General features: G+C 41.4%; 1 long non-coding RNA gene across 1 annotated transcript; it reads right to left on the bottom strand.

Moving 5' to 3' along the window:
• Positions 1 to 2,208: 2,208 nt before the first annotated feature.
• On the bottom strand, positions 2,209 to 16,791 carry LOC103898843. The gene is made up of 4 exons (XR_657571.2): positions 16,605 to 16,791; positions 8,705 to 8,806; positions 2,805 to 2,904; positions 2,209 to 2,715 (listed from the first exon to the last, which is right to left on the bottom strand). It is a non-coding gene; the product is annotated as an uncharacterized LOC103898843 (long non-coding RNA).
• Positions 16,792 to 21,995: the final 5,204 nt, after the last annotated feature.

The raw sequence follows: 21,995 nt of genomic DNA, 5'->3' as shown, positions 1-21,995 counted from the left end.
AGCGCACATTGCTGGCTCATGTCCAGCTTTTCATCCACCAGTACCCCCCAGTCCTTCTCGGCAGGGCTGCTCTCAATCCCTTCATCCCCCAGCCTGTATTGATACCGGGGGTTGCCCCGACCCAAGTGCAGGACCTTGCACTTGGCCTTGTTAAACCTCATGAGGTTCACACGGGCCCACTTCTCCAGCTTGTCCAGGTCCCTCTGGATGACATCCCATCATTAGAGCACGAAAACTGGGAACTTCAGAGAATCAGCCCACCCGCTCCTTGGATCAAACTAAAGAAACAGTTCTCTCATGCCTCTTCCTCCTCTTAATGACTCAGGAAACATCTAGGAGGTTTTAAGAACATATGAAATTAAAGCATTAAATATGTGACAGAAGGCTCAGCCCTTTCTGCTACATAGTCCATAGTTAGATGGAGATGACTGACATGCAATGCATTTATTTGAACATTAGCCTCCTTAGTCAGTCTTGTTCCTCTAATAACACTAATGCCTTTCTTCGCACGACTTTACCTACGCACCGTGTACATGATCTGCAGCTCATCTCCCATTCTATGTTATACAGACTTTTCCTAACACTGCAACCAGCATTCAAATGTTTTCCTTGTATGTCAAAAAGCCTAATGTTGGAAGTAATACTTGCCTGTTGTTACCATCAGTGGGTTCTGTCTCTTTTCCCAAGTAACAAGCGATAGGATGAGAGGAAACAGCCTCAAGTTGTGCCAGGGGAGGTTTAGATTGGACATGAGGAAAAATTTCTTTACTGAAAGAGTGGTTAAACATTGGAACAGGCTGCCCAGGGAAGTGGTTGAGTCCCCATCCCTGGAGGTATTTAAAAGATGTGTAGATGAGGCGCTTAGGGACACGGTTTAGTGGTGGACTTGGCAGTGCTAGGTTTATGGTTGGACTCGATGATCTTAAAGGTCTTTTCCAACCTAAATGATTCTGTGATTCTCTGCAAAGAGTCCCGCAGAATTTCATGGGAGTACTTACAGTCATGGAGACTCATGCATGAGGAGATGTCAAATAGTTGCCCTCAGGCACCAAGGCAGGATCACCTTTATTCGTGCAGCATGCCCAAGGAATGTTTGTCCATCTGTTCTCAAAGGCCTCCAGTAGTCAACAATAATATTGATTATTATGCCTAAAAACTTCTTCCAGTACTTCTGTGCCTTTACCATAAGAACAGCCTGAATCTCACTTGCTAGTTCTTCATTACTTCTTACCCTGTGTATCACCAAGAAGAGATGATTCCCTTCCTCTTTCAAAAAGTCCTATACATTTAAGACTTACGTTTTCTTCAGTCTGCTCTTTCCTAGGCTGAACCACTCCAGTGTGCTCATTTTCTCACTTGTTAAACATTACAATCCTCAGTTCCCTCTTGTTGCTCTCCCGAGTTCCTTCCCATTGCCTACAACTGGTTCCTGTGGTGCCCAAGCCAGCTGCAGTAGGCTGGGAAGGCCTTACCATTGCTGGTAGAGCAGGGGGGTGATTTCATGCATCTCTCAGGCCATTTTTCTGGTATCCATCCCAAGATGTTTCCCATTCCACATCAACGTTATGACATTGCTGACCTGAATTCAGGTTGTGATACATGGCAATTCCCAGGGCTCTTTTCTGATTGCTACCCAGCCAGCAGTTCCCTGTCCTGTATTTGTGCTTTTTAACAGTTCCTGCAAGGTGTAGAAATGGAATTTTCACCTATTGCACTGCGTTTTTTCCAGACTAGTTACTTAGTTTCATTTTGAATTCTACCTTTGTTCTCTAACATCCCTGGATTGCACTCTGGCTGGTGCCAGCAGAGGAGGGCTGCCGGCATGCCAGAAAAGACGGCTGGAATTCCACATGGTCTCGATCCAGTTCAGTGCCCACCGAGCCCAGCGGCATTTAATTTGACAAGAACTGGATTGGTTGCCAATGGATAAATACAAAATTGGGCCCTGAACATCATGTAAACAGAAGAGACCAGCAGTTAATTTGGTATTTATCTACATACTATTAAATATAAAACAAACGTTTTAGGATTTAGAAGGTCCAAGTCATACATTTTAGGATGCATTTCTTCCAGGTAACTTTCCCTGTCTTTCATTTCCTAAAGGACTTTTTTTGATTTATGTATTAGCATGCTTGCATGACTGCTTTTTTAAAAAAGGAAGATAATGTAGCTTTGGAAAATTTATTTAGACACTAACACTTCAGATCTTGGGACAGGGAAAGCGTACCACCACGATATTTTAAATTTAATAATTTATTTTTTACTACAAAACTTAAAAAATTGTCTTAACTCACTGAAAACTTTCCCAGATACATTGAGATACTTCTTCCCCAGCTTGGCACATCTCACAGATGAACTTAGCTCACTTTTTTGTCCACCACTGTGTCACTAACTCTAGGAATACTGTTTCCAAAACTGCTTAAATTCAAGGTGGCAACAACAACGCAGGCTGCAGAACAGGCAGGTATCTAACCTACCACTGGACTCCAAAAACTACTCGCTCAATTACAAACCATTCGAAAACTGGGAAATTGGTTTGATGATTCTTCTTAATGCCCTAATTAGCATTTCACACCTTTGTTGTGGATAAAAACTGTACACCATGTTTACAGCATTGATATTAAAAATAACTCATTTTATACATATTTTAGTAATTAAAATTTTCAATTTAACTTCCAGGTTCTTCTAATCAACATAATTGTAAATTCTTCCGTCCTGCAAGACAAAAAAAATTAAGTTGAAAAAGGTGGCAGTGCAAACCAAAGAAAACATGGATGGTATATGATACTGTACAAGTCACTTACTTCCATCAAGAGAAGACAATGTAAACCATTAGGGCACAACCCACTATCCAGCCAACTGCAAGGAGTATAGGTACAACGAGACGTGAAAGCGGGACTTGGGCTGAAAGAGAAAAGACGATCTTTTTCAGAAAAGCCACATTACATTGATGCTGAATTCACTAAATTAAACATATCAAAACCACGATTATCACAGAGCAAAAAGATACCTGTGAGCTTGGGCCACATTATCTATGATTGCTATTTTTAGCCTGGAGTCACCATGTTTTGGCAGGCCTTCTAATGAGAATACATAGCAAAAGCCCAAAGAGGTTTCCATGCTATGGTCTCTGCAATCAGATATGTACAAGGCTTAGCACTTCCAAAAGCAGCAGGGTAGAGGGAGGAGACAAGCACGGGTCTGTCCTTGGTCTCCATAGGTCATCAGGACAACATCTGTACTGGACTTTATTGATAGAAGCTGTCCTGGCAGATTCAGGATTCAATCCCTGACACTTACAGCACCTTCTAGAAGTCTCATTAGGTTGGCAACAGTAAATAAAAAATACAGTGATTATTTAACATTGCACCCATTTAAGATTAATCTGCCTGGGGCTGCAATGAGGGGACGCTGTATGAGTTCCAACACCCCAAAGGGATGTTTGCCAGTGGCTGTGCATCAGGGACTCATAGCTCATCTTTGTGCTTTCTGTGCACGGTGCCCGACTTAGCCCTCTCCTATCCTGTCACTACAGCGATACGGGGTAGTTAAGGTTGATGTAATTATCCACTTCGAGGGTGTTCCCCACCTTCAAGTAAGAAAATAACATAAGAGTTTCCAATGTGAATGTACCACCTGCCTGGCTGAGTTGGGCCAGGCACAAAAATGTGAGATCTTGCCTGTATTGCCCGCGAGTACTAGAACAAGCTAAAAATTTACATGGAGACGTGGAGTCCAATGCAGGCAGTGGTTGTACAAGGAGCATGCAGAAAGCACGACTAGCGCTTTATATAAATATGTTTCTATACAGCACCAGAATTTCAAAAGACCCTTCTATCAGTTTCCTGCAAATAGCAGAAGCTTGCCAGAAAGCAGCATATCAACCTTTGAGATCATATTACTTACCAATATATTACAACATTTTAAAGCACATCTTTCTGCAGTTAAAAGATTTCCAGGTTTTTGAAGGGATTAATAATGTAAAACTACTCACAACACCTTGCACAGTTTAGATCAAGCAGACAGACTTTGGAAGGATGCTCAATAATTTAAGGTTTTCCACATTGCTCTTTTAAAGCTATGCACAACACAAACATGTCTCACCGTGATATTGCATGGTGTATCTACCGAGAGGGAAAGAGAGAACATATAGATAGAAAATCTGCATGTGCTGCCATAAAAATATAAAACAGATAAGCAACCACACAGCAAAAAGATAAAATTCTGCTCTGAAACTGGGTGTCCTTTTGCCACAGGGGAGTCCCTTACCTGTTTCATTTAAAGACTGTTATTCCTTTGACGCTTTGTAAGGTAAAGCTACTTCTGTTGGGAATCATTTCGCTTTACTTGCCATTTTTTCTGAAGGTCCTATTACAAATAAAGGGCTGGATCCTGCTGGGGTACATGGAAGAGTTTTGACAGAGCTCTGCTGAGTTACCGTTGTATCTACTGAATATGGTGTTTTGTTATATGAGATCCAGTTAAAATGCAGTAAGGTAGGAGAGAGGCAGACAAGTCCTGATGGATCATCAGGAATGCTGTGCCTAGCATTTGTCATGAGGCAGCAAGCAGCTGGCTCCAAGGGATAGAGTTTCATGGGAGCCATTGGGAGTACTTGTGTTTCATAGTTTAAGAACAGAAATGACCATGAGATCATTTGCTCTAATCTCCTATATGTCACAGGACAGATACCCCAAGACTTGAGTTAGAGTAAAGCAACTGCTTGGAAGACTATATTTTATGCCACAAGCAGAAGAGACTGAAGTGCGAGATATGCACAAGGCTTGGGCTTGGCCAGGTGAGACGTCCGAGCAGGTAACCCATTCGCAAGGCCTCAGAAGAAGGTTACAAACTCCAAGGTCCCAATATTTGGTCCAAGGGAAAACTATCCTGAGTCTAAATCTGAGAATCGCTATTACCCTCACCATGTAGCAAGGCTGTGCGCACCAACAGCCAGAAAGAGAGCATCTGCATTGTCTGCTTTCCATTTTCTGCTTTCTGAGGTGGAGATGGGGTCGGGAGGGACTAGCAGCAGAGGAACAGAATAATTCTAAGCAACTGTGTTTTGGAAAGAAAGAAATCTTTACTGACACCTGCAGGTAACCAGCTAAAACCCTAAAACATGAAGTTTCATTATAATCACCATTTAAATGAATGCACACGAAAGCAGAATACTGAGAGAAATGTGGGTTATTGCAGTCACAAGCATTGCTTTCAAACAGACCAAGGAAACAAACCCTGGCTTCTGGGGTTTGAGCCAGAGCCTGCTGAAATCAAAAGGCCAATTCTGGATGGCAGCTAGAATAAAGGATTCTTACTGTGACCAGCGTATGTAAGTTGGCGTTCTAGCTACAAATGACTTTCTTTTTTTTCCCCATTACAGTAATTTTTCTCTACTTCAAACATGAATTTATCTCAAAATAAACAGAGAGAGGCTGGTCTGAGCAGCAAACACACAGCACTTTTGCTGTGCTACAGCAGGGTTGCTCTGCATGTAATAAACAGACTCCTGAGCTCTGCGCTTCTGCAGGTCGGAAGGCCTACGAATTGTCCACCACGGGATGCCTAAGTACCGCAGCAAAGCCAAGGATCCCTCAACTACAGGATACAGCAGCACAGGCCTCCAAGCTAAATACAGCCTAAATACACCGATAAACTTCATCTGATTGCTATCTTCTTTTTTTCTGGGGTTTACCTTTTATCCAAAACCATAAGTTAGCTTGGTTTTGCCATCTGAGGTTGGTCAAAACTCCTACCAGCTACCACGAGAAAAATGATGCCTGTGGTCTCACTGAGCTGCCTTCACCCCTGAAATGTCTGGGCCTGACCGCAGGGACAAGGGCGCCCCAAGATACCAGGTGGAAACACTCCCACTTACTTTAAACAGGCAGAGGTTTGGCAGGTAAAGAAGGGAATGTTTCCCTGCCTGAGCCTGTCAAGCTCAAACTCGCAGTCTTATGTTCCCTACTCCAAAATGCCTCAGAATTTCACGTTAAGTTTTCTTTGTATTTTGTCTCATACAGGCTACACATGCACACACACAACCAAACCACTAACCTGTCATTGGGATGGCAGTTTGAACACCACACTGGTCAGCAAACGAGGGGGGAATGTGTGGGCGTGCCCAGAGGGCCACGTCTCCTGCATCTCCCAGCTGCCAGACCCCAACAGACAAGTTTTTCCATGTTCCTTATGCACTGCCAATAGAGGCTGTGGTGCTCCGAAATCTAATTTAACCACAGAACTGATGTGGACAGGCTTTTGTGTTGATGGCATTTGCCAGCTTCATATTTAAAAATCATGCGAACCCTGCAGTTAATTCATTTCAGCAAGCTTGCCCAACCATTTCTCATCTGCTCCCTGGCGTTTCCAGGGGGGCGTTTGTCCCCCTGCGCAGGGCGTGCAGGGGCCGGGCTGGAGGCATGTGTGGGCAGGAGGCAGTCAAGCCCAGCTGCCCGGGCGTTGCGACTCTCGCTGCCACCCCAGGGCTGGTGCTGGTGCCAGCCTGGTCCGTCTGAGTGATTATGGCCACATTGCTTTTTTTTAAAAATTTAAACACAAATAACAATACACATCCTACCAATGCAAAATATGGTTAAGGACTAATTCCTAGTGGAATACCAGTATCAGTATAATTTCTGTGGATATCAATGAAAACTAAAATTAAGAAACAGCATTCAGTATCGTGTTGTATCTGAGTTTAGTAGAATTCCGCTACCCTTCTTAGATACCAGCAGTAATGATGCAAAAAAAGGGAGATAAAAGTATTTAAAAACTTCTAATATAGCTATTCAGATGTATAAAAAGGTTACTTTTACAAGGAAAAGTACTACACCTGAATAACTGTGTACACAGCTAACACCATATTAAAACTTACAGTCATTTCACCATCCAAAGCTCTTACAGTGAAGTAAATAGAAAATGACAATGAATATAAAACCAATTTTTATAAAATGCCTTTTTTTCCTTGGAGAAAGCAGAAATGTGCTTATAATGAAAAGGTCGTTATTAAAATTTGATTTTGCTCTGCCACTTGGGCTTTGTGGGGTTAAAATCTAAATTATTATATGTTCACCTAGCATTACACTCAGATTTCAGCTACACAGACAGTATATTTAAAACACTGTCAAACATAACTCATTTTACATAGTTCCTTTTAATTATGTTAGTTAACTTAAAATCACAACTACAAAAAAACTAAAGAAAACAAAACTGGTAGGATTCAAAAATACAAGAGGAACCCAAGCTACTTCAAACTCATTGCTGTTAATAGAATTAGCTTTTAAACTGAGTACGCTTTCTTACTGAAAAGTAAAATATATAGTGTATCATACAAGAATACAAATAGCTGAGTATTTTCACGTTACATTGCTCAGATTTATGAATTTTAAGAATACATTGTTACATTCACATTTAACTGTGCATCCTACCTGGTTCTGCCATTCCTCCCTCTGCCGGTTTTATTGGCAAGTTTTAAGGTTTGCCTCTGCAGTTGTTCTTGTGAGCCTTGGGATGCTTTAAATAGAGCAATATTTGGAATGTGCTGCAGCTGCCTTGCTCACTGATGCCAGTTTTTGGCTATATGCTTTCAATTGTCTAAAAAGGCAGGAGTTCAAGGGATTCAAGGTTACCTCTTCCTCTTCCTGCAACTGCACATCTGTTTCAGAGAAAGCTGAATAAAGAGGGGTCATTTTTTGAAGAAGGAGAGAAACAAGGGCAAAAACTGCTTTATGGTCTCTTTACAGCCATGAAGCACCACATGATAAGTTCATGTAATATTTATGTGCATCCACATATTTAGAGCATGACAGGGATCCAGTTCATTCTTAGTCTCCCACGTCTTCTCTCGTCCCTCTCCTATCAAAAAACCAAGCCAAGTCCTATTCAGTAATACTTGTGTATGTATTTCTATAGTTATTAGTTACTTGATATCATCAACAGATATCTTGTACTCCACAAAGCACAGAGGTACGTTTAGCGTCCTCCCTCTGAAAGGTTACAGTGTACAGTCACAGGTTTTCATTACTCCTGTGCGTAGTGGGTAACAAAATTCAAGGGAGGAACATTCCTAAAATAATCTGAGAATGATTTTGTCCTAAATAGGATAAATCATTGCAAACTCTAATTCAGAAGTGAAAAAACATGGAGACGAGTGCCAGGTCTGAGCAAAAGGAAAAACTGCGCACTAGCTTGTATCACATAAAAGGAGAGCTCCGTATAAAGATCCATTGGAGTGATCCTGGCCACAGTTTTTGACCAATAAGTATAAGAAACCCACTTGAAGTTTATTAGGGAAATGAAGTCCTGTACAGAACACTCAGAGGAACACACAGGTGCATCACACGTTAGCAAAAAGCCCCTAACCAAATGGGTTTTTTCAGGCATGGTAGGACGTTTTCTCTAACGTTCAGCAAGCTCATACATAATCCCATCTCAGAGCTGTGCCTAGATTCTAAATGAAACGGGGATTCTTCCTGCGTGTTTCTGAAACGGAAAAGGACACAAATCGCTATTCAAAATCCATTCCACATAACAGGTGCACAGGATGTTTTGAAGAGATCTAATCTGGATGTTTGTGTAGTTCAGAGGAATTGGTTGTGGGCTCCCAGAAGACAAGACAGTGCTCAGAAATACATTATGCAGATCTTCTAAAAGAGATTATCCTTTTCTTATGTGCTTGTTGATTAAAGATTAAATAGCTTACATGAAAAAATAAATTTCTATTATCACCGTTCTTCAGAATTGCTTCCTCTCTTACAATGGCTGTGGAGATCACATCTTCCTTGGAGCTATTCTATCAGACAGCCTGAAGAAAAGGAATTAAGCCGAAGTTAGATTCTAGAGCACCAGGTGGAAAAAATACTGGCTTTTCATACCAACATGATCTAACTTGTTCTAAAGCAGGTTCATAACTCAAGTATTTAATTTTGAAAGGACTGAACTGGTTATAATGGAAATGCAATCCCAGTCCCTACCAAGGAAAGGTCTGTTCCTGAACACAGGAGCTGCTTTCCAGGGATGCCTTCTCAGTTCCCTGCCCACTCTGTGACCGCAGAGGCAGAGCAGAGGGGTGCAGATACATGTCCAATGCTACACCTACAAAACAGCTGGGAGAGACAGCCTTCAAAATACCCGAAGGAAATGCAAGTAAAGGTCTGTTCCTGAACACAGGAGCTGCTTTCCAGGGATGCCTTCTCAGTTCCCTGCCCACTCTGTGACCGCAGAGGCAGAGCAGAGGGGTGCAGATACATGTCCAATGCTACACCTACAAAACAGCTGGGAGAGACAGCCTTCAAAACCCGAAGGAAATGCAAGTAAACGTCTGGTTATTTTTACAGGAATAATATTTTTGCCCTAGATACACCTACAAAACAGCTGGGAGAGACAGCCTTCAAAATACCCGAAGGAAATGCAAGTAAACGTCTGGTTATTTTTACAGGAATAATATTTTTTGCCCTAGATGCAAGAATGGAAACTGTGGGCCCCAGGCTACATGACTTGTGTCCATTTGCAGAGTACTTTCATCTGGAATGAACAACAAAAAAAATGAATGGTAGTGGAATATTTTAAATACAATTATTTGTATTGCTGTAATCAGTATCTTAGAAACCATGCTAACATACACAATGTGATTGAGCAGCATTCAACTCTGGCAAAACTTTACCGAAGACAGTTGTTTTACATCAGTGATAGATTGGTTTCATTGCATACTATAAACAGTCCCCATTTTTTGGTCTTTTGAGTTTGGCATGAATTCTAAGATGACAATTACAGGAAAATAACAGAAGCCAAGTCATGTCACCTAAGGAAGTTTTCATCAATTTCTGCAGTCAATATCTTGACTAACCTGTTCCTCAGTCAGTCTGTGCTCACTGTCTCTTAGGTTCTTGTGGTTCTGTTTCTATGATGAGATACTTCAAAGCAGGTACTTTGAGACATTATTTCCAGTTCTGCAGATGCAACAGAAACATCGAGATTTGTCTGCCCACTAGCATGAGGTCCATACCAATAAGTCTCTGCTGACAGCACAGACTCTGATGGCTGAAGGATCAGACTCCCTCTAGTAGGAGCACAGGACTTAAAGGATTTTTTGGGACCTGAAACTCCTGTGTACCAATTAAGAGCAATCATGCGATAACATCTTTTTCATAAATTTTAACATCATCTTAAAACCAGCAGAATTTCTAGGACCTGCTACTTTCTAGAATTTCCCACTGGCGGTTTCCCAGCAGTTGTGAGAGCACTTGCAGCATCTCCAGACCTGCATGTACTTCACAATAAAGGCTCAATGAGTCCCCTCAAAGGATCATGTTCATCTGACTAGGAAAACTAGTCAAAGGACTTCCACGGGTTTCTAGAGATCAGTTTGATCAAATGGATATGCTAATATAATAACTGAAACGGCAAGTTCTCCGAGTACTGAAATTTTCTGGTACTGGATACTCCTAGTATGTCTCCACTGCTGGCTTTTGCCAGTCCTCTGCATTCTTGAGCAAGACAGTTCTCCTTAAAAAATGCCTTTTCCCCAAGTACCATGTAAAGAAAGTGATTTCACTACTGCTTATTCAAAATGGGTATACTTGTAAAATAACACTGAGGGCTATATAACATTTTATTATTCTATGCACTCAGCGCGTCACATCATTTTGAGATACAACAATAAAACGCAAGCTTTTCATTCTTTATCTAGCTTTGCTATAGAGTAGCCTTTTTGGCATAAGGTCCAACTTGTTGTAAGAAAAAATATGATTCTGTTCTCTGTGTAATATATTTATTGAAAAAAACCACCTCTCTGATACAATAACTTCATTGGCTGCATAGCTGTTCCCGTAAGAAGCCTATCTGTTTTGGTTCTGCTAATTATATATATACATCTGATCTAATGGAAATAATTTCTACCAGGAACGGTGTATTCCTAACAAGACAATCTGACCTTCACAGATTGGGATCTTTCCAGGTCTAGTTGCCTTAAGCAAGGACAAAGAGTCATTGCTGTTCACAGCAGTTTTGCTAACTACTACACTGATTTAGCTTGCAAGCATAGCGAGTATTGTTCTGCAAGTCTAAAGCACAAGGTTAAGGATATAAAAGTTGTAACTGCAGCAAAGAATAGTGTAACAATATAGACGTTATTTTAAACAACACAGCTTCTGTTTTGAATGGAGACATGAACTGCAGACATAAATTCTACAATAGATCTCAGTCCAACAGCCAAAATAAAAGCAGGGGGACAGTTTCAAAATATAAAAAACAAGGAGAGTACACAATGCTTAAGAAAAAACTCAAGCGAATGATTCGTGGCAAAAAGCATCTATGTTTTTGCCTGCTGAAGAACAATGCACAAGAAAAAACAATTCCCTCATTTTTATTTGTGTTTCAAATTACATTATAATTTGCGTATGTTTTTTCCTCTGTGTTTGTGCTGGGATGATGAAATACTCAATATTCAGAGTTAGACTGGGATGGTTAGTTGTGGTCAGAAATGAGATCTCTTTCTTAGCCTTCAGTTTACTGAGGTACTCACACAGATTTGTCTCACTTAAAGCAGTCTTTTGAGCAGCCTCGTTGACTTCAGCCCCATTAACTGCTCAAAGCTAGGAATGCACTTTAAATGCCTTCAGTGCTTTAAGTGAATTAGGGCCAAAATTAGGAGGAGGGACTGAGTAAGCCAGCAGGGCTGTAAGCCTTTCCGGAAGAGAAAGCAATTTTAAGGGGAAAAACAGTACTGATGTTTTCGAAAATATTAAATTCTCTCTTCTTCAGATCCATGTGGACTTTGCCAAAAGAAAAAAAGAAAGCAGAGGCTGCTGTTGGATTCATTGGCTGGCTGGAAGTCATGAATGCCGTCGTTCACGAACTCCTGCTGTTCCCCAGCGTGGCCGCACATGCCGCTGGCCACGGGGAGTGGTGAGAACCCTCTGCAGGCTGCTTGACTGTTTTTGTGCCAAAGCTTTGGTGAAGGGTTGGAAGGAACAACGCCCCTAGCTGTGTCCAAAAGTATCCCACCTCATATTACAAATACAAAGTGCATTATTCCACTGATGGCTCTCTTTTGACTATTCCTTCAGGCATACAAAGGAGTTGTATGAGCCTGCCATGGTTTGAAAGAACTGACGCCATCCTCGTCCAAGCCATTTAACTGCTTCTGCACCAAAACTGTCAGGGAAGACCTCGGGACTTGTCGGTGCTGCTGCATCAGCGGGCGCCTTTGCCACACGAAACACAGGACCTGCAGCATCTGCCCTCGAGCACTGAGGGGACCGACAGCTGAGTGCTTGTGAAAAGTTAACGGGCAAGGGGGCGATTAAAGCCAGAGTCCAATCCAAAAGAAAACAAGAGGAATCAAGCCAACACTAGTAGAAATATATCTGTACAGCTCTTCAACAGGTAGACTGGTTATACAGGAGCTTTCCAGCTGGCTAACCTAACACCAGGACCACAAGGCCGACAGATACATTGCCACAACATGTTGTTGGTAACTTGTTTTCCTGTAACAATAATGGGCACAGATCTAACATCAGAAATTACAGCATCTCCGCATCTCTCAACCCACCACTCTCCTGTGTTTGTACACAAGGGTTATTACGGTAAACAGAAATACAGGCTGTGCTTGTTCAGAGACCAGTCACAGACAAACATCTCAGCTTCGTGAGCTTTGGGTTTCCTTTCCCTGACTTGGTGCTGCTTTCTTAGACAATAAGTTAGGGAAAGATTTAGCTATAAACAATCATGTATCACCTCAGTAAGAGGCAAACTCTTCCCCTTTTGTACCAGAGACAGGATTTCTTCGTAGCACAGTCCTCTCTGAGGAATGCTGGGAATACAGTAGGGAAAGCAAATATCAACTGCTTGGTAACACCACCACATGCATTTGCTATGTGACTTCTGCTGAATCTGAGTGATTTAGTATCTGATGTTTGGGAAGCAACTGTCAGAACACCTCATTAAAATACCACCCGTTTTGCAAAGAAAATTGGCAGTACTTGTTGTTTAACTAGCTAATATGTTTAGAGTACATTCTAATCTTCACAATTTCACCAGTACCTAGATATCAAATATTAGAATGTCAAATTTATATTTTTGTTAGCCATGCTTCTAACATCTGAAAGTCTACATGCAGCATTCAGTAGATTGGCAAAGAAATGCTTTCAGTTTTACAAATCCTATATGATTCATATAAGTAACTGTAGGCTACACCGCTTTATATTAGATTAGAGGGACATATCAACTTATCTTCACAAAAGGAATGCTCCAAGTAATAAAATCTGTATAGCTTTGTAACACTGGTACTCATTTTTTTAAAATCACATTTCTTTCAATTGAGCTTTTTCCTTTAAAAAAAACCCCCTGACTTACTAGAAAATCAAAAGCCATTTTATATGCCTTGAATTGTTTTATTACTTTGCCATACTCTCTTGTGACCTGCAGACTAACATGTGAGAAAGTATCAGATTATTGCATTCACAAAGTAGATCTGTGTGGGGAAAATTTGTCTAATGAGATGCATTTTATTAGTCACACCAATCTTAGCATTTGAAAGCTCCCTTAAAAATTGCTAGAGATTACTTCCACTCACATTTGCATCATGAAAATAAAGACTGATTGATGATTTGATAACTATGCAACTGAAGACCTGAAAAATTCTATTTATTAAGCTACTAAATATTTAATTCCACACACTGTTTCCTAGGGCTCGGGGTATACGCGTCATTTCTCTTGGCAGAGCACTTCAGCTGAATGCTGAGAGATCTGATTAAAAAACCCTGTAAATATAACAGAGAAATGGCACTATCAGTGTAGACATCTATGTGTGCAATGTCATTTCTGGATTAGTTCCCCACTGGTGTCTAAAAATAATGTGGGTAATGATGTGGGGTTTGTCTTTGTATAGGTTCATTTCAATGGCTGCTGAGTGATTGGTAAATACCTTTCTAGCTGGCACGGGGATAATTGCTGTGAATAAATCTGCCTGACATAATTTATGAGAAACCATCTCAGCTGGATTTCTTAGTACTGAGCTTTAGACAACTGGAAGGCGAGCTGCACTACAAAACCATGTCATGCGAGGCAATGCCAGATTTCAAAGCTGCCACTTCAGTGGCCGAGGTCTCAGTGAGCACTGCAGCCTGACCAAGGTTTCCAGCCTATTCCCCACAGCCTGCCAAGACTGCGGGCAACTGCCCACCCTGCGGCACGTGGTGGGGATGGCACATGTGAACAAAGAGCCGGGCATACTTAACCACAGATATTTGGAGACAGAAAGCAGCTCTGGAGCCCTGTCCAACCAAATGCTGCGCACCTTCGCCTGCTGCTGAACTGAAGGGCACGCAGGAAACTAAACACCTCCCAGGAATAGCTCAGCAACCAAAGCTGCCCAAGCTCAGGGTCAGCGACAGGACAAGTTTCAGATATTTCATATAAAAACTTCACTGAATTTCTTCCTCTCTAGTGGTAATTATTCAGGAAGGAAACCCAACCCATAATACACCATAAATCACCATGGGATTTATGATTTGGGAAATGTCAGCTTCCTGAAGGATGCATTTTATGATTTATACATTAGTGTAACCTGTTGGTGTGGCTTTTACTGTGACAGCTGAAGAAAAATTGGCATTTTCCTCACAATTTAAAGGCATTTAATGTGTCACTTGGATTTGCACTGAATCTTAACTTCTTGACCGAGCTGCTAAGCCCAAGTTAAAATTCCAGCCTTACCATGCTGCATTTTCCATGGGATTTTTCTGCTATCACAAAAACATGAAGTTTATAATTATTCCATTCCGTTTCTTTGGATAAGAAAAGTTAACCTGTAGTGCACCCTATATGCAGCAAACAGCTTACGGAAGAGGCCTTGGTGCAGGCGCGGGGAGGCATGTTTGGCAGTGGCCAGGTGCCAGAGTCGTAACCTCTGCCACTGCTCCATTCTGCTGGCAAAAAGGTGAGAGGAGCCCCCAGCCACCCCCAATAGAAGGACAGACCCTGTACTGTTTTGCAGTGTTTGTGGCCATGACCTATCTTCAAGTAGCCAGCTGTGTTCAAGACCCTACATCCTCCAGCCTTCCACTGACACTGGTCTGAAAAGCTTCCTCTGGCTTCAGATCTGCTGGAGGTAGGGTACCGGGCAAAAAGAAAACAAGGCACACTGCCATTTTCACTATTTTTGGAAAATTCTTTCCAATTCCCATCCTAAAGACTAGCATTTAATTGATGGTTGCAGGGACAGAGCAGAAATGAGGAACTTCATGTCTGACTTGCTTGGAGAAACCTGCACGCACAGTGCTCTCCCTGCTCGGGCCAGTCCCCAGCTCCAGCCACCTCCCCTGTGCCCAAGGGCAAAACAGGGAATGCACAGGAGCTGCCCCCTTCCCCTGGCATTGCCTGCGGCACGAGGGCAGAGGTGGAGGAAGGTGAGCCGGATGAATGACTGCATGAGCTGCTTCCCAACTGATTTCTCCTCCTTTTGCCCAGTAGGTACGCTCCCCTCTTTCCCTGGCTTGTAAAGGGACTGTTATTGCAGGTGGAGTTTAAATTTTAGTGCTCAGGATACATTTTTACCATTTCAGACTCAAACAGGCAGGAAAAGCTTTCTTCAGAGGGTGGATGAGGTGGGGAGGCAGCAGTGCAGGAGGCCAGGAGCAACGTGGGACACTCCAACAATGGGTACCTATAGCAGCCCCATAACTGGGGATCATTATTCTCAAGCGCTTGGGTTTTACCATGATGCCCTGGCTGTACCCAAAGACATGGAATCAGCTGTATATTAAATGACACTTTTGGTTGTTCCCCTGTTCTAACTCCTGAAAAACAAATAACTGAACTGCTCAGCTGTGATGAGTGTTCCAGTTGTTGGTTCAGCCCTGAATTTCCTGTTTGAAACCAACTTACTTATCTGAAGATATTGCATTCAAAAACAAATGCTGGCTTGTATGATTTCAGCTTATGTTCTGAGCAAAGTCATACACAGGCTGAAAACATTTTTATTTGATCTGTGTCCTCTGAAAGAACATTAGATCATGCCAGCAAGGAATACAATGGCAAAGCACAAACTGGCTAAAGAAAAAAGGATATGTTCATTAACATAAATTGTTAAAGACTTTCTAAAATTCTGTGTTTATCTAAGATTTAAATAATTTATTTCTTGATCTGACCATTCCAGTTAACCACAAACACTAGATAAAATGGAGCAAGATTATTTCAATGTCCTCTTTAGAACAAAATGAAGGATTTCTTCAGAATCTTTTATTCTACATTTTCCCATGCATTAGAAAACTACAACACAACTGAGTATAAGCCAGCCCTGGAATTCGTGCCCTAAAGTCACCCACCCTAAACCGCACCTTCCCCAGCAGAAATACCTACAGATACCTTGCTTTTATCTGTACATACGAGAATTCCCTTTTCTTAAAAACTGGAAAAAGCAAGCCTCAGCAAGGTCGGCAGTTAGTGAAAGGGGACAAAATTCAAGACCAGAAGAGAACAACTTCTGATAAAGCAAAAACATACTAAGGTCAGCAGAGATACACCGAACTGTACCAGCTGAGACTCAGCTGTAAGGAAACAGCATTTATATGAGTGGTAGAGAGCTCCGCACACTGTAAACTTACCGCTTCTGAATGCGAGCTGAATCTGCATGATATCAATGCAAGATTTGACACTGTCCTCCTGGAGGGACTGGTTCGGTGTTCCACTGCGTTTTGTAGGCAACTAATCAAGTCATTTTCTCCCTCCTTTTCCAGGTGACTGGCATAAGTTTGCCTGGATTCTATGCCTCGGTGGAGATGACCCCTCCTTTTGCAGTCCGTCTACTTGTGGGAGAACATCAGATGGATCTTTGTTCCTTTCCTTTTCTATAGCTTATATTTTCCTTTTTAAATGAATCCTCTGTGCTGGGGAAAACACACGGTTTAAAAATTACCAGAACAAATCACTTAATTCAAAAAAGCTTTGCAAGCCTTGAAAAGCCATTAAAATGTTACCAAGTTTTATCCAACCAGAAATAAAGTTCGCAAAAACATTCAAAAATTGACACTTCCACGCACAGATCAAAAAAAGTATCTTATTTGTAAGAACACAGCCAGCTTTACTAGCTAGATACGTACTGTAAACACCAAGTCCTTAAAGAAAAGGTAGTGTGAAGAGCAGCAGCTCCTACACTTGTGCTGCAGTACCCTCTTGCGACAGACGGGGCAACTTCAGATTTACAGGGAACCCAGAAGATGCTCTACTGCATCAGTCAACTGAGGCACGAGCTATATCCACAGAAAAAAACTGTGGGTTGCTTTTTTGGGGTTTTGTTTGTTTGTTGGGTTTTTTTAAGAAACTAAATATGCTGTACTTAAAACTTTTCTCAGGAAAGATATATTTAGTGTTTTGGGGTTTTGAAAAAGCTGAGTGTTTCCTCACTCTGGGGTGTCTTTGCCCCTGTTCAAATGAATCCTACTACAGTTACAGGAAACGAAGCAGGGCGCCTGAACCTCGCTGTCCCCAGCCTGCGGTACCTGTGTGGACAAGCCAAGAGATGCTAAAAAGTGATTGAGCACTGGCATTTTGGCTACTGCTCACATCACTTGAGTAATTGGGAGCAATAGGTACAGGTAGAAACACGGATTTTGGTGTTCATTTGACATTAATCCTCCCCCACCTTTCTCATTTCTGTAGGTTCTTTACTGAGAACATATTTTGCCCCAGACTGAGCTCCCAGAATTTACTGATTTTTATTTTCTGCACCTCAGAAGCCAGTTCTGTTATTGATCACAAAAACGGGGGTCAACAATTAGCCTCCTCTTTTCCAGAGCAGCCATAGATTGTATGCACCAGTTAAATCTGGCTCCTACAACAGCTTCAGGCTGTTTCCTAAGCATGAGCCACACACCCGCCTACATCTTCTCACCTCACTTTGTCCATGGTACACAAAACTCATGATATTTGTTACTGCTCAGGTTAGACTGAACTGTTGGGATCACAGTAAATCATCCAACTTCTCCAGGACTTCAGGAGTCAGGTCCCACTACCCAAAATCTTCTCTCCTGCCGAGTCACCCTGGGATGGCTGCATCAGCCTGTGCGCTCCCGCTCCGGGCTGGGGTGGGTGGTTGCCAGCAGATGGCAACCCCTTCCTGCAGTCTCAGGCAACCACCGGTGTGTCTCAGGCGTACAGAGTGTTTGGAAAAAATAGATCTGAATGATAAAAAAAAATACAAATTAAGTGTTTCTATAATGAATTATATTACATATTATTTACATAGGAGAAATATTATTTTGTCCTGGATTTTTGGACACAAACCTCTCCTCTTAGGATACAGAGCCTACAGAAGGAAAACAAAGAACCAGTTCTCCCTTCCTCTCTCACCCACCTATACACACAGATATACACTCCTAGCAAGGTTTTGTTTCTTAAAAACGTGAGAAATGGTTCCTTTTCCATTCTCTTAATGATATATCATAGTCACAGACATCAGAAAATGATTTAAAATAATCACCACGTGAGAAAAGATCCCAATTTAACCACCATTTGGTAGACAGCGCTCTCTGCAACAACCCTGCCTTGGAAAATGTTTCCGTGAGCCACATTTCTGTTACACCACTTCTCTTAACTCCTCCCTTGTTTTTATGGAGCAAAGAATAAACGACAGAACTCATCTGTCTTTCCTCAAAGAATCAGCACGTTTTACAATGCACCCCAGATGACAAAGGATGTCACACGTAAAATTTTGCCAAAATTGGTGTTATTTTTTGCTATTTTTACCATTTACATATGCTTTTCTACTAGCATGTTCAGAGTAAATGTTGCACATGGTCATACATATGGGATACACACAATGATAGCATTTTGCATGCTTTCATTGCAATGCCAACCTTTTAACAAGCAATTTAACTCAGAGATAACTTAGTTTTATTAAGATAACCACTTAGTAGTCGCTTCAGACAGCGGAGGTGTAAGACACTCACTGCATTGAGCAGGGACTGCACATGTTCTGCTTTCTGAGCTCCAGCCCAGCCTGCAACAACCTGCGGTTCCTCTCCTTTGCCAGGCTGCTCTGGCAGCCCTTCCGCAGCCTTTGCTCCAGCACCCTTCTCTGTTTTCCAGTTCTACATCTCAGCCCGAGGGGCAGCAAGATCCTGCGTAAGACTACACATTTGGTGAGGGAAATAGATTTGAATACGCTTCTCCTACCAAAAAAATTTTACATTTTTTTAATAGGTTATTCTACTTTGTTCTATACATTTATATGCAATCAAGTAAATATTTGTGATGCTAACGAAAGTGGTAGCAGTGGCACAGACTAGAGAAGCAGAGTAATTTGGCTTTACCTTGCCAGCGAAGGCAGATGGGTTTATAAAATCCTCATCCAAGACATAAAAGGCCAATGGTCATTTTTGCAAGGCCTTACTTAGACACAGAAACTCACCACTTTAATTACCCTAGTTTAAGTGAATTGCTGCAAAACGCAGAAATTATTAGTTCAGTAAAAGGGTTTCCTCAGATTCAGGTTACTCGTTTCATTTATACTAAACTGAAATAAGCTATCTTTAAACCTCAAAGTGCATGTGACCTTATGTAATTGCTTAAGTGCTTTAAAATCATGCTGCAAGTAAAAGGGCACACAGAAAAGCCCAAAGGCTAGGACAAAAAGGAAAAGATGATATTTTTGAAGATTTTTATAGGGGAATAATCTCTAAAAATAGCCTTTTAATAAGTTATCTTGAAGTTTAAATTTAAAGCAAACTCCATGGAGAGATTGCATATGGACTGTATTCAGTGTGCGGAAGAAAACAACCCTTCTGGGAGTATAATAAGCTATACTAGATTATATTATTGGCAGCTAACACGAAGTTCCTGTTTTCTGAGTGTACCTCAGAATTACTCATCTATTTTTATCTGACCACCAATGCCTTTGCTAGTTCAGCAGATGCTCTGAACTAGTCATCAAGTTTTCTAGGTTACAAAATCATCAAACGTATTGAAGTCAAAATATTCCAGGTGTTACATGGATAGTTACAAACACCAACTGCCAGCAATAGTTTAGAACATACTAAAACCCCAAAAGCAGCACAAATTCACTTACTTTTCCTCTCCAGAGAAACTGATGCTGCTGATAATTGATTCAAGTATGTTCTAATACTAATATTATCATCTGTTATTCATGCAAAATGAGAATTCTAAAATCCCAATGCTTATTTTTATATGAGCATACACGTGGGAAGAAAATACAGAAAATAGTTTAATTTCAAAATATTTTTGAATTTTTCAGACATTCCCTAAGTGGACTTGTTTTTTTCCTGGTAGCTATTTCTGAACCAGCAACGCAAAGTTTAAATGCTGTCAGATGCCAAAGGATGTTTTCTTCTAAATGAATGCTAATTAAATTAGTAGCATAGGTAATTATATTGAATTTAAATTCTGTATGTATTATGTAAGATTCAAGCTGAGACAATTAATATTCAGTGTCATGTTTTTATCTTTATCTTTCTGTGTTGATATATTAACATATATTTAATTGTGCAAAGTTATTAAATTAACGATCCATAATGTACTGATCATCTCCTTGATGACTCTTTCTGCAGCTCCTTTGCCTTGAGCTATTGATTGTGAACCTCATTGTGCCAGGTTCTCCTGCATCTAATGAAGACTGGTGGCCACATCCCATACATAACATTGCATTGTACATCAATCAGTGTGGTAGAAGAGTTTGCATGTCAGTGCAGGATTTGGTAATATGGCTCTATACACTTTTAAAATAAGCTCAGGTGAATTAAATATGATCCCAGAGAATTCCCATTAAAACAGTGTCCTTCACACACAGCTTAAATTAATCTTTGGATCATCGCTTCTGCTAAGAACTGTCACAAACAATGCTACCCTCTTGTCCTTGCCAACACAATTCTACAGCAGCAGCAGCACTTGTGAAAGAACAATTCTGTCCAAAACCCCCATATGCTGCAGATGCAATTGTCTCCTTGGGGAAAGAACAAGGGCAGCACAAACCATAACACTGAGATTTTAGCCAAATCATGTCATGACCTCAAATGTGGCAATGCACATGGCAATGACAGCATAAAAAACCCTACTTAAAATAGAGTAAAAATAGTCTTAAAAGCCTATTCTTTGGCCTTTGTCCTGTGCCTGACAACTGTCTACATGCCAGCTATAGAGAGAGGGGGCTTTCGTGACACCAGCTCATCTCAAACCGGCCACATGTCATCATGTGGAAACAATTTCCAGCCACTATTTGGCTGGACTGCATTATGGCAGCAACAGGTGAGAAGCGCTATTCCTTTTACTCATTGTCAGGGCTACTGGGGCACAAGGCCTCTTGATTGATTTGGGGGGCTAATGACTGACAATGTGTCATGTTTCAGGCTCATACACAAGACTTGTTGACATACAGTATATTTTTAGTTGATCTATTTTTAATTTAACTTCTGTATTGCGCTTACTGCTGCAAAATCCCTGAACTTCATTCCACATTGCAGTACTGCCACCTTGCACCCCAGTCACTTCAGGGATACTGTTCCAAAAGCATGAAGTTATGTGTATATATAATACATATATGTATATAGAAGTCACTAAGATCAGAGGTTTGGTCTCTTTATGCTATGCCCTGGACTCTGGAATTGGAGTGATGACATAAGAAAACCTTCACACTGAGACACCTGAAAATATTATCCTAGAAAATGTCACGCCGGCCGCGCTGGCGCCCAGGGCTCGGTAGCTGGAGCGGTTGCAACACAAGCTGTGATGGCACAGCACAGCACATCCGTGTTCCTGTCCATCCCGTGACAGCGCTGCATGACAACGCTGCATGCGAGCCGCTCTGCAGGGCTCCAGTAATACCCAGTTCCTCTTCTTGAAGTGCTGTTGAAATGTCAGTGTAAGATATGATTTATGTACCTGTACATTTGTAAGACAGCCCAGCCTCATTCCATAGAGGGTGAAAAAAACTTTGGGAGGCAGCAACTGAGGCTTACGTTGCTCTGAGATTGCAAAATAAAGTG

The sequence above is a fragment of the Aptenodytes forsteri genome, unplaced genomic scaffold (genome assembly GCF_000699145.1).
Source record: "Aptenodytes forsteri isolate BGI_AS27 unplaced genomic scaffold, ASM69914v1 Scaffold299, whole genome shotgun sequence".
Lineage (NCBI taxonomy): Eukaryota > Metazoa > Chordata > Aves > Sphenisciformes > Spheniscidae > Aptenodytes > Aptenodytes forsteri.
This window is presented reverse-complemented; position numbering and strand designations above follow the sequence as displayed.